We start from the raw sequence: 13527 nt of genomic DNA, 5'->3' as shown, positions 1-13527 counted from the left end.
TGAACTACACGAACAATCAAGCTTTGGAAGAAATCTCAAGGGGTGAAGATAGGGCATGACTGACCAGATATTCAAGAACAGAGTAGCTAATCCACTAGCAGAAATTATTTACAACTGGAAGTACTTCTAAATGGTGATTTTTAGTCCTGATATCTGATTTTTCTGAACAATTTCCTAATTTAAATGTTGGTAGTATCTCACCTTAGAACCTATTTGTGTTGCTGGGGAAATGAGTGCTGACCTCACTGTATTGACAGCTAAATTGTATACACTGAAACCAGCTTCAAAAGACCTGTCATACAGTGAAACTTCACTTCTAATGGAGTGATTTCAAAATCCAAAGCTAGTACAATTCAGTGGCATGTACAGAAGCCAAGTTAAACTTTGTTATGAAAGAAATAGTTTTGCTTTCTCAATTATTAAATGAGCTTTTCAGGGAGATATCATTCTGCAACACTTGCAATTCAAGCTGAAATTAAGTGCTGTAATTTCTTGGAATAAAATATTTTCAGTTAAGCTATTGAGCTTTTGAGAATATGATAATAAATCTGTAATCTCAAAGTGATTAAATTAAAATACATCAAATAACCACAGGGAAATTATATGAGACAGTTAGCTTTGCAAAAGTATTTATTAGTGGTTTGTGATGTGCATTTTCATTCTTAGGAATTATATTTCTAATAGGGTTAAATTTACAAATATATCAATAGGCTGTTAGTAATACTGACCCAAAGTAACTGAAATATGATTGTCATCTCAAAGCATAGGTGTATTCGTCATATAGAAAGATATTCCTACTACTGAAGGTGTGTCCTATTAAGAAATTATTTCAAGTGTAATTTTTAGTGTATGTACTATTTTACTGTTTCAGTTTGTTGCTAGTAGAATTCTATTCACATATAATGTCCTGATACTGATCTATGCTTAGTTTTGTAGAGCAAGAAATCACAGGCACGTATTAGCTAACTTCCTCCTGTGTTTAGGAGATCAGATTCCTTCCTCCTGAAAATAGGTGCACACATCTTTAGAAGTCCATTGTCTACAGCTATTACCAGTTTCTAATGTAAAAAACGGACCTTGCACTTCCTATTTGTCTTGCACATTTTCCACCATGGCAGCCTCACCAGCCTCGCTGGAGTTGCACCTGATTTACAACACCTTCAGTAAATGGTCTGGGTCCATAGGGAAAAGGTAAAGTAGGCAGGGGCAGGGCTTCTCTCTCAATTAGACATGAGATAAATCAGGAGCAACCCATTAAAGTCAGGGGGCTGGACATGCTCTGAAACTGTGACAGAAACAAAAGGAGAAAGTGTTTCTTCAGTTTTATGGGAGCATGATGGGCCTAAGAAATGCCAGATGTATTGACCACTGTCTAGGGGCTGGCTCTCCATCTCTGACTTAGACAACCAGACCTTGAGCTAAGCGGATCCCTCTTGCTGAGGAGAGGTACTGACTGCAGTAAGGAATGACCTTAGTCAGTAGCATAAAGGTGAGGAAAGCTGATGGCCGCTTTGTTCTTGTCGCTGATTTCAGCTTTCTTTATGTTCTGCTTCATTATATTCTTTTAAAAATGCACTTAAGCTTCCTAGTGGCCTACTGTACTACACAGCTGAAGTAATAGCATGTTGGTGTTGCAAGCAACATTCCAAGCTGTATACAGCTGTACAAAATTTATACAGAACTTTCTAGAATAATTATTACTGCATTTTATCAGTATACTGGAACTTGAAGTGTCATGGAAGATCTGAGTGTGATTACTAATAAACCTCAAAGGTCAGAGCAGTAGTAGAGTTCATAAACTGCCACTGTCTTGTAAGTCACAGTATGAAATTCAATTGTTAGTGTCCATGAATATTTCCAACACATTGTGTGTAACTGCAATGTCCTGGAACTGTGATCAACAATGTAAGAGAAAATTTATGGAGTGAACCTGTAAATAACTGTGTAAGTTCTCAAGTGTGCTGCTGAGTTAATATGTTGTTAATATATAACACTGTGTTATGAAGCAGTAAAAAACCTAACTTACTGGCTGCGCTTAACACCAGGGGACACGTTGCTGTCACTGGTTTGGAACAACAGGTTGGTTATTTTCATTTTTCTCTGCCTTCTTTTATTCCTCTAAACACACAATCAGATGGATGGGATCACGGGCAGACTTTATTTTCTACACTTTGTTATCTGAATGTGCTTTCAAATAAAGCAAAAGGATGGATCAATGCTGTTACCTGTTGCTTTGTCTCTGGGTTTTGATAAGAGAGTTATATGTTTTCTAATCAAGGCAGCTTTTAGAACCGTTTACCTGTAAGCCATAGTCTCTATGTTTCTCTAGGCAAATGCTTCACCATGATTTAAATGGATGCAGATTTCTCCCATAATCATCCTCTCTGCTTTAGCAGTAATTTGTCCATAAATGTGTCCAGGCAGTGCTCAGAAACTGCAGGGGATTTTACCAGTGCAAAACTGGTGGTATTGATGGACATGGGAGCATTTCAATCTCACTTTGCTCTGTATCCACAGTGAGCTCAGCTACAGTCAAAAACATGATAGGAGGAACTGTAAGCATAGAGATTGAGCTGGAAAATAATGCCAAGCTGTTGCTTGCACTTCTGGTACTGTACATGTGCAACACTAATACTCCGTAACAGAGGCAACTGGAAGAGGAAAAGATCTGATGAAGGGCAGCAAAACCTTGTTACAAGACATGGAACAGCTTCAGAACAATGACAGGATAAATGGACTGTCCTTGGAAGAGGGGGAAGTCTAATGGGATACACAGATATCACAGACAGCACAAAAAGGGTGGAAGGAACAGATGATAATTTTTTTTCATGGCACAGAAATTAAAGGGCACCAAATGAAATATCCCAATGTAAACCAGCAGGCTTGAGGCAAAGGAAAGGACATGCATTGTCCTGGCAGCAAATCATTACGTGGCAGGGGGCACTTATCCTGCAGCAGAATTTGGGCTGCTGGCCAATTTCACAGAGGCGCTCCATGATCATACAAAGGCAAAGGTACAAAGTGACTTTTCTGTAGGAGCCACAGGAGCTCTTCCTGGCAGGGTCTGGTTCCACAGAGGTGAGATAAAGCATGTTACCTGACAAAGCCTTCAAGAATGCTTGAACAGACTTGTTTTAATGGCCCTGGGGAGGGGAACCTCCTTCCTACCAAACAGCACTGGTCTTTGATTTCATTGATACACGTTTAGATCCAATGACAGATATTTCAAGGCACTGAAGGCGTTTAGTCTTTCTTTGAATGTCATGCTTATAAGTGGTGTAAAAATAGTTCTCTGAGTGAATCAGGTTATTTCTATTAGCTTTCTTTGAAGCCAGAATAAAATAACAGGTTTTTGGGGGGGCCTCTATTTCCTAGCTGTTACTTTGATATACTGAAAAAGAAACAACAGATTTTGTAAAACAAATTATGAGCAAAAAAAAAAATTATTTTTAGATTAATAGGAAACCTGTAAGATCAGAGAGCACACCATAACAGATGCACTCTCCATGGAAATTTGGAGTGAGGAGCTTCCTGCTTCTAGTAAGCTTTTCTTTTTTTTTTTTTTTTTAGTGTAAGCTAAGAATAAAATAATTTAATCAGGATTTAAAGAAAGAAGAGGTTCTGCTCATGTAAAGCTACGTATAGATGTTAAAACAACAACTGCAGCTAGCAGTCAAACAAGCATTTATTCGAATCTCAGTATAAAATATTGGTTTCACTGTTGTATTAAACTAAGGCTTGCTCTTTATCAGAGTTTGATTTTCAGGAATAAAATACTGTGAACCACAAGTACTTCCATGACGTCGGGCTGGAGCAACCTTAAATCTCACAGAGTCAGTGTTTTGGGCCAACCTTGAGTTCTTAAAACCCTCTCCACATCTTAAAACCCTCTCCTCTCCCCACTTGACAGTAGCTGCAGCCCTGAGCGTGCAGGGCAGCAGTATGTGGGAATCTGGTCAGGCCAGAATGAGCTCATAAAATTGTTGTGTTACAAGAAAACAATTTTGTGTGAACTCATCTTTAGTTTTACTAACATTTCCCCAGGGGTTCAGTAGGCAGAAAGAATGGTGGAATGCTGAAGGCAAGTCATCTTTTAGGCACCTAATGTTTGAAAACAATTGGATGTTCACCTCATGGAAGATGGTCCCCTTTTAGGATATTTTAGGGTTGATCACCACAATTTAAGTTTTGAGTTAGATATTTTTCCTCAATTCCTGCTCTTTACTTTTACTTGTTATATTGAACAACAACAAAAGCAGAAAAGGAGATAACTCAATGGACAAAGTTTGAAGTGGATTGCTCACTGATGGTGTTTTTCTGGAGTAGTATTTTTTATAACTTGACTCTTTTAATTTTGATTCTGTGCTGACAGATAGGAGAAGTTTTGATTTCAGCTGTGCTGGATATAAATAACTTTTTAGAATTTCTTTCTTATTAAAATATTTGAAACTATGCTACTGTGTTTCCACTTAATATTTTATGGAAAGTTGTGTGCATAATTTTTCCACTTGGAATGGTGCTTACTTGATTTTAAAAGAATATTTTAAAACCATGTAAAGCAAATGCCCGTCAGAAGAAAAGCTGTGATGTACTTAAAGGCTACATACATTTAGGGGAGCCAAATGTCAAACTTCTTTAGTAAAATTCTGATGTTCGCCTAAATGCCTCACCTATATACCAAGTGTAATAATGGTGTTTTTCCCATTTTCTATTGTGACTTTTTAAAGCTTTTCTTGAGATCCAGAATAGCAAGTAGTGTAGGGTGCAAACAGAGCAAGTGGATGATGAAGGTTCAAGGGTCTCTTCCCTCCTATTGGGAAAAGACATTTTAATCTACTGTATTTCTAAGACTTGTGACAGCATGCCTGTATTAGCAGTTTCTCTATTTTTCTGTGGCCCAACTACTATTTAATTGTTTAGTCAAAGTGATTCGCCTGTCTGAAGTGACTGAGAAGTAGAAATTGAGAGTAACATCCATATCTTTCCAAGAAACATTCTTACTTTTTTCTCATCAATCTAAAGATGACCTTTCTGCAACAAGAATTCTTGTCCAAGGAATTAAACTGTAACCTTGAAAGAACTACCCCAAAACCACATGTAAACTTTTCTGATACGGATGTGAATCTCAATTTCTACTTCTCTGAATGTTGCCTTTACTGAATTCATTCTCAGTGACCAATAACTTAAACTATGAAATCAATCTTTGCTAAAATTATTTCCTAGGACAGTGTCTTCATCACCGTGGTGAAAGAAAAGTCTTTTAGCAAGAGATTCATCAATTTAAATAGAGATGCAATACTTCAAACTTATCCTGGAATAAATCTGTGGGCTTTGAAACGCCTTAGTGGGGTGGTTGGAAAGGTGTTTAGGTTTTTGGATGAATCAATAGCCACAGGATATAGTTTTGTGTCTATCTCAGGAACCAAAATAATTTAATGCTATATAAAGAAGAAAATCAGAAGAAAAAAAAAAAGAAAAACGGACAGGAAGAAAAGAAGAAATTTATACTTTAGCTTATGTGCAGTAAGGTAGATGTGGGGATAATGCAAAAAAAAAAAATTTTCTTTTTAAGTCTTATTTATTTTTATACAAAGGAAGTGGAATAAAGGATAAAGGTGTCATGAATGATGCAGATCTGTTGTCATCCAATGCACAGTCTTCCAGAAGGTGCAAAATATGCATTGGGTTTTAGTCAGATGGAGTTTTGCACAGAAATTAGTTTGCACTAATGCTCTTAGGCAACATACTCATTTTTGAGCAGACAGTAAGCCATGAGCCTTTTCAAGAGTGAGAAAATATTGATGTCAACTTCCATGGTGTGATGAACTGGACTTGAGGCTTAAAAGACTGAAATGCAGCTTATCCACTCATCGCACCAGTGAACCTCTTCATGGTTTACTATTAGGGCACTGGTGCATGTGCAGGACGTATATACTTACCACCTGCCTCTTTTCTACCAATGTACCAGTACTGTGGCACTACATGAACAGAGAAACCTCAGAGTCCAAAACATAAAATTATCAACATAATGTACTTTGACTGGACTCTGCTGAACAGAAATAGAAGTATAGCAATCTGGCTTTACATCTCTTTCGTGCTTCTCCTATGTATAGCTTGAAGGGCAGGGCAGCTTCATGGCCATGCTAAGTCTTCCGAAATGGCAATGACTCTCAAAGACAGGCAAGTAAAAGTATTTGCAGCACACTAATATTCTGGCTGCACTCCAGCACACCCATTTTTCTGTTGGTGCCATTTTCTCCGTATCAGGAGGGAACTACCATTATTCCAAAGGTTTCCTCTCTTTTTCAGTGTCAATTTGACTCATTTATATTGCCAGATTGGGCAATAGTCCATTGGCTATGCTATTTCATAACTATGCAGTTTCTTGTCACTCATCCTTTTCCATCTGTACAAAGAGACTGGGCTAAGACAAACACCTTCCAGGGATGCTGCTGAGATTAATACCAGGAAAGGCTGTATGCCACTAAGACAAAGTATAGCATAATAAAAGTCATGCTAAGTACCGTAAACCTCACCCAGTTTTGGTGCTTTAGCTGTAGCCTGTTGCTCTCAGAATTTTTGCTTCAAGATCTGAAGGAAGAGCAGCAAGAAATCAGTCTGCATTGCTATTTACAGAAAAGTTGTATCTCACTAATGAATAACAGCAAGAGAAAGGTTTTCACCTGCATGGCTGAATAGAAAGCGACATCATCAGGTAGCAGACTCATTTCCATATAGGTAGGTTTATTGGAACTTATATTAAGCATTGTCAGAGCCCTTCTGGGAATATATCCTCAGCCTGCCATGTTTCTTACTGCTAACATCAGTGACAGGGATGCTTTCAGAGATGCATTAAACTCTGTTATTGGAAACAGGGATAAACCATGCTGTGGAAATAAATAGGCACGTAACTGGGGTTAAGCCTCTTGAAGAAAAAAGATTTAGTGGACAGCTGACAAATTATTCAGGTTTGGCATGGGGAGTGCCTTCACAGAGTCCATTGAGACAAAATGAGAAGCCATAAATTCTTATAGTCAAACATGGCCTTTTCAGAAGGTTTTGCTTTGTCCTTCTCTAGCTCCACTTTAGTTTTTCCCTTCTCTGGACAATTCTCCCAGTCCTCATTTTTTGCTATGTTTCATTCATTTTCTTATTCTCCATGCAGACACAAGCCAGGATAATACTTTTTTATCACATCATAGTCTCATTTTCGAAATGTTGCTGTCAACCTGGCTTTTGTAGACTAGTTTATATAATTTGCTTAAATATTGCAAGCCTGTAAGTAGCATTTTTTTGGCTTGGGTAAATGCTGAAAAAAATACCGATGGGAAAAAAGTGCTTCAGACAAATAAAAAGTGACAGTGGATATCTTATGAAGAGCTGTTTACTAGGATTTCAGTCTTCAAGGCTTCCAAAATGATGAAAAAAAAAGAAAAAGCATATTTCATCTTCAAAGAGATCAGTTTATTGTATTTGCTAACCTCCATGTAAAATTCTTTGCTTGTTAAAGGATGACAACTGGCTGAAAAGCAAGTAGTGGCAAAGCTAGGGAAGGACAGGGTATTTTTCTGTTGCCATATACCAAATAAGTGTATGCTCCTCCAAGGTTCATTTCAGCAGAAGGCAGGAGAATGAGAAACCTCCAACAGACCTGTATTAGTAAAAGGGGCATACCTGGAAAAGCAGTGTTGCTGGAAAAGAAAATTAGAGATCCTCAAGCCTATGAAAGTGCTTAAGAATTGAAAATTATTGTCCAGAGAAAAATCTCTTTGCCAACCAGAAATAGATTTCTTTCCTCCTCTGCTGTTAATAGGGACCATGTGTGTGCCAGAAGCAAAGGAAACATCAATTAACTTTAAGGCATAACACAGTGAAGACTATATTCATTAAAACAGATTGATATTCAAGTTAGTACCATGTAGATGGCATCAAAAGCTGAACTGAAATACTCACATTTAATGTGCATGTAATTACTAACATTAGCCCCTTTAGGATGCCTGCCCTACTATTGCTAGAAATCTGGGGCAAAAATCAAATGAAGTGATATCAATTCCCAGCAGATGTCCCTGCCCATGGCAGGGGGGTTCGAATTAGATGATCTTTAAGGTCCCTTCCAACCCAAACCATTCTGTGATTCCATGTTTTCAAGGTTTCCCTGAACATGCTATTTCTATTCTCAGAGCTTTTTGCTGCAATGCCCACAAAGTCAGAGTAAGTCTCTAATGCTGTTTGAGGCTGTGTATAAGCTCCTTCCAGAGCTGGATCCACTACTGATAGTGCCTGGGACATCCAACCTTCAAGTCTGACCTGCCTCCTGGTTTGGGGAGAAATCAAGACACAGCAGCAGGTCAAGCAATGCCAACTGACCGCTAACTTTAATATAGGGTGTCAATGAGCAGCTTTTTCAGCAACAGCTGAGCATAAGCATTCTTCCTCCAACCTAGAGCAAAGTCACTGTAATTACTGTGTCCAATTACTGAGTCTGGCAGATATTTCAGAGGAGGCTCGGTTTGCAGTACATAAATAGTGAACATAAATAGTAAAATAATAGAAAACAGGATAATCTGTTTTAAGTACTGATCTTGATTAAGAGTTGAAACAAGTTATGGAGTGAAGGGGTGGATTCCACATTCCTTGATGTCCTTAATTCAAACCTGAGTGCCTTTAAGGAAAATACTTTAGTTTTAGGTAGTCTGGTGAGGAGCAGGGAGTTGTACTCAATGATTCTTATGGGTCACTTCCAACTCAAGATATTCAATGATTCTATGAAAAAATGGTTTAGTCATATATGCAAATTATGGGCTTCTGTATAGGAATAATTGGGTGTTGCACAGTGGTGGTGGCATGGAAGAGGCCAAAGGCAGGTGGCCTGACTGTGCTCCTCAACCTAATGAGCTTCTGCAAATCTGATGTTGTAGGACAGATGGAGACAGTCGGCTGTCTCTTGGAGAGCAACTGACTGTAGTTTACACAAAGGGAGATGAATTTGGCACAAGTTAAACAAAAGAACAGTTTCTTTTGTTGAGCTCAGTCTTTCTAAGCCACTCAGCCTTTTTAATTTTATTTTGATCAATTAGTGGTGTGAGAATAATAGGAGGACAAATCAAACAGCCCATTCAGTTCATCGAGTCTTTTTCTTGCACAGCACTTGAGCAAGAAAAACACTGTAATTTTTATGCAAGCAGCATGAGCAAGCAAGAATATGGCTCCATTGTCTAGCGGCTGATGTGATCCGAGAAGGTGAGAGGGCACTGCCTTGGTACATCCTTTCCAAAAGCATGCTGACATGGTATTGCACCTGGCGGAATAGGATTCCTCGTGGCATTAAGTCTTCTGTGCTTTATATTCAGCATTTAAAATTCCACAAGTAACCTGCGAGTTCCCTATGCATAGGAATTTTTATACGTGGAGACCTGGTTTTGCTACAGGGCATCAAGAAAGGAAGCACAGCTTTTAAATACTTCTTGTTAAGAGTAGTAGCGAGAAAACTTAAAGGTTTCAGAAACTGGAGGTTATGATTAGGAACACAAGAGTCTTGCTTCCTTCTCCTGTAAGTCAGTATTTCAGGAAAAATTAAAAAAATAAAGAAAAATAATTAAAAATAAAACAAAATAAAATAAAATAAAATAAAACAAAATAAAACAAAACCTGGCAAGAAAAGCCTCTTAAAAACAGCAACAATAAAACTAACATACAAATAGAACACAGTTATGATGTGGAAAATCCAAATGTTATATGTATAAAAGTATATAAACCGGGGGGAGTTACCCGGAAGGCACAGATTGCTTCTCAGGTCAGGCTGGGCATCGGTCGGTGGATGGTGAGCAATTGTATTGTACATCACTTGTGGTTATTGTTTTCTTTTCCTTTTCCTCTTTTAGTTTTATATTCTCTACCCTTGTTATTTCCCTTATCATTATTATCATTGATGATAGTAGTAGTGGTTTTGTATTATACCTTAGTTACTGGACTGCTCTTATCTCACCCCGTGGCAGTTACATTCTTTCGATCCTCCTCCCCATCCCTCCGGGAGGTGGGAAGAATGGGGCGGGGGAGGAGTGAGTGAGCGGCTGCGTGGTTCTGAGTTGCCAGCTGGGCTTAAACCACGACAATACAGATCAGGCCATCTGAATGGAATATAACCTAGCACGCAGCAGGAATTAGATAAAGACATTCCTGAGGCCATGCACATTATTTCAGAGAGACGAGGCAGAGAATTTACCACCAAGCTTAAGAGAAGACAAGGGAATAACATTTCTTGAAGAGTGAGTGTGAAGATTTCGATAGTGTAACTTTACTTCTGCTGTAGCAAATGTAACAAACTAAAAGGAAAATAACCAAGCTCAAGCACTTGGATTCCATTTATCATGATGTGCAATATCTGGTTCCTCAAACAAAAGTGTTGATGGATGAAGACTGTTCAATTTTTTTTTTCTTTTTTCCAATCGTTTTCTGCCATTTAGTCCAATAAATCATTATTGTTCATCACCACTTCTTTTGTGCAAATGACAGGTTCCTGAAATTAACTTCTTGGTGTGACTATCCAACAGCTAGAGTGTTCATATAGCCTTCAGCTCCAGTTTTCATGATGCAGCAACTGCAAATGTGCAGTTTGTCTAGAATGTCAGATTGTTGTAAATATATATTTTCAGTAATTAATTCCCTTTCTCACAAAGGATCTAACCTTTCTCTCTAAAGCTACTGGATCCTGAAAAGCAACAACTGATCACAGTGTCCAACCCTGTCTAACCCAGGACCTTCTTCCAGTTATCTTGGAGGAAAGCTGGTGTGTAAGACACAAAGAATAGGACTTATTTGTTGGTTTCTTGAATTTATATCCAGTAATAGTCAAGATGACTTCTAGCAAGGAGTTTGAATATCAACATTTTACCTAATAACAATTAAGAATTATAATAAGCAAGATAATCCTACCAGTGTGATGTTGTAGTTGGCACTACAGTTGTTAGACTGCCTTGCATGGCAATTGGGGAGGAAGGGGTTTTTCAGGTCTGGATAATATCTGGAACATGGCAATGCTGGCTTGGATGGAATGGTAATTTAGAATTGAATAAAGAAACCTTTGTATTTGGTGGGGTTTGCATAGGCAATTTGTAAAACCTTCTAAAATCAGCCCAATTTCTAGTGCCAGACACTGTTTGCATTGTCAGAGGAAGGTGAATATTTTTCATCTGTAACCCTGAATTCCAGACAATATGTTCTTTTCAACCTACATATTTAGCATTAAAAAGGAAAGCAGCCTCTGACTAAATTATGCTTTTAGTAAGAAACTGGAAAGGCCAACTAAAAAGAAAAAGGAAAGAAAATAAAAGTAAGAATTCTTTCAAGTCACTGAAGAGACTTTGTTTCCTTTCCCTTTGTGTTGGTGGTGTTCCCTTTAGAAACTCAAAGGGCATGTGATTTGAAGACACACACTCTGCCTTTTGGTTGCAAGCTAATACATGGCATACACCAAGACTGACCCAGCAATGGGATAAAAGGAAATTTTCCATTCCATTACCCTTAATCCTGGCTCTTTAAAAGGAAGTACTGTTGACAATGTGTCAAATGTAGCACATAATGAACCTTATGAATCACAGTCATTGTTCCTCTGGGGTAAAGGCACAGTACAAAGGTTATTGTATACATTAACTACTTCAGTGATTCAGATTATTATTCAGATAATTATGAAGAAAAAGACTTGAATGGTCACCTGGATGTGTCTCTTTTTATATATATATATATGAAAGAGCTTACTGATCCTTCAAGCACTGAAGATGCTATACACATGGTAGATCCAGATCTCTTCCTAGGAAAGCCAATGAGATTTTAGCACTGATTTCAATAAAAGCAAAGCAGAGCATAGGAGAAGAACCTTACCATGGTCATCTTCAAAGCTGGTCAGCTGAAAATGAAGAAATAGCTGCATACAGCTTGTGCATTAACCTACACTGATGCTTTATTAGATTTCTCAGCTGATTTTGCCACGAAGGAGATGACTTCTCTGGTATGGCCTTTAGAACTCTATTTTCCTTAGCACGTGGCCTGCGTGCAAATGGATCATCTGCAAGACATCTCAGAACACTCTAGTCCTGAAAAGCATTTTGTGTACAGCATCAGAAAGGAGCAGAGCAAAGATTTGTTACAACTTAGAATTAAATTCTGTATTTAATGCAATTTAGATATTACTTGTTAGATATATCTTAGTTGATTGTTACAAGTTAGCTGGCCTTGATACAACTAAAACTGAAACCTCAGAAACATGGCAGAATTTTCCTGACTTTTTCTAGATGAGGAGTTGGTCACATACGTTGAATATTCAAGAAAACTACAGTGTGGTATTTTGTTCTTTTAATTCTTTTTCATTTTTCCTAAAATAGAAACCAACACTTATGAATGCTTTTTTTGCTCTTTCCTTTTACAAACTATTAAAATTTTTTCCATGAGAAATAAAAACAGAAAAAGTCTTGCCTTTATAAAAATCACTTCCTGTTCCCCACAAAGATTTGTTCATGCAGATATATGCCTTATATATGTATATAATGCTATACATAGGGCATTGTGAATAATCACAGAAAACAACAAAGGAAAAATGAGAAACTTCTGGTACATAATGCCCAATTCTTGGAGCAGAATAGCTCCATTTTTACCAGAATTAGACAGCGTCAGAGTCCATTCTCTGTTGCACAAGTCAACTCCCACAATCTGGACAGACTATAGTATTAAAATAAGGTATAAATATGTAAAATCATATGATCATAGACTAATTTAGCTAGGAAGAGGAAGATGGCCTCTGGAGGTCAGGTAATCCAATGCCCTCAGATAGCTCTATTTTCAAGGTCACTTGGGTTTTAGAGGGCAGTCAATGTCCAGCTGAGTTTGAGTGTCTCCAAAGACGGCAATTCCATGAGCTCTCTGAGCAACCTGTTTCAGTATTTGACTACCCTTATGGTGAAACTTTTTCTCCTTGTATCTCACCAAGATTTCCCTTCTAGATGTAGCATTTTGTGCCTATTGCCACTTGTACTTTCATTTTGCACCTCTGAGAAACTCTGGCTTTATCTTTATTCTTTAACCCAAGTTAGGCTGTGGAAGTCTGCTATGACATCTGCCATGTAGCCTTCTTTTTAATACTCTGAATAAACCCCACTCTTGTAGCCTGTCTGTATATGTCATGAAAGACCATGACCACCTTAGGGACCCTCAACTGGTATCTCCCCAGTTAGTCTATGTCCTTATTCTAGGAGAGGGAGGGATATAAGTGGGCACCACACTGCAAAATTTGGTCCAAAACCGTGCCAAAGACTGCTTTAATGGGTTACTAGTATAGACAACTGAGTTCTGGTGGCTAGGTGTGGCCCTGGCACTAGCATGAAGATATAAGGCCGGTGAAATAAAAAACATATAGCTGGACTGTTACTGGAATAAAGTCTCCCTCAATGAGAATTGTTTTGTATTGGACAGAGTGACCATTTGTCAGAGGGCTAGTATAGTTTTGGTATTTTATTATTTACAGCTTTACCCACAGAT

Source organism: Strigops habroptila, chromosome 6, assembly GCF_004027225.2.
Source record: "Strigops habroptila isolate Jane chromosome 6, bStrHab1.2.pri, whole genome shotgun sequence".
Classification (NCBI taxonomy): Eukaryota; Metazoa; Chordata; class Aves; order Psittaciformes; family Psittacidae; genus Strigops; species Strigops habroptila.
Note: the sequence above shows the minus strand (reverse complement) of the source record.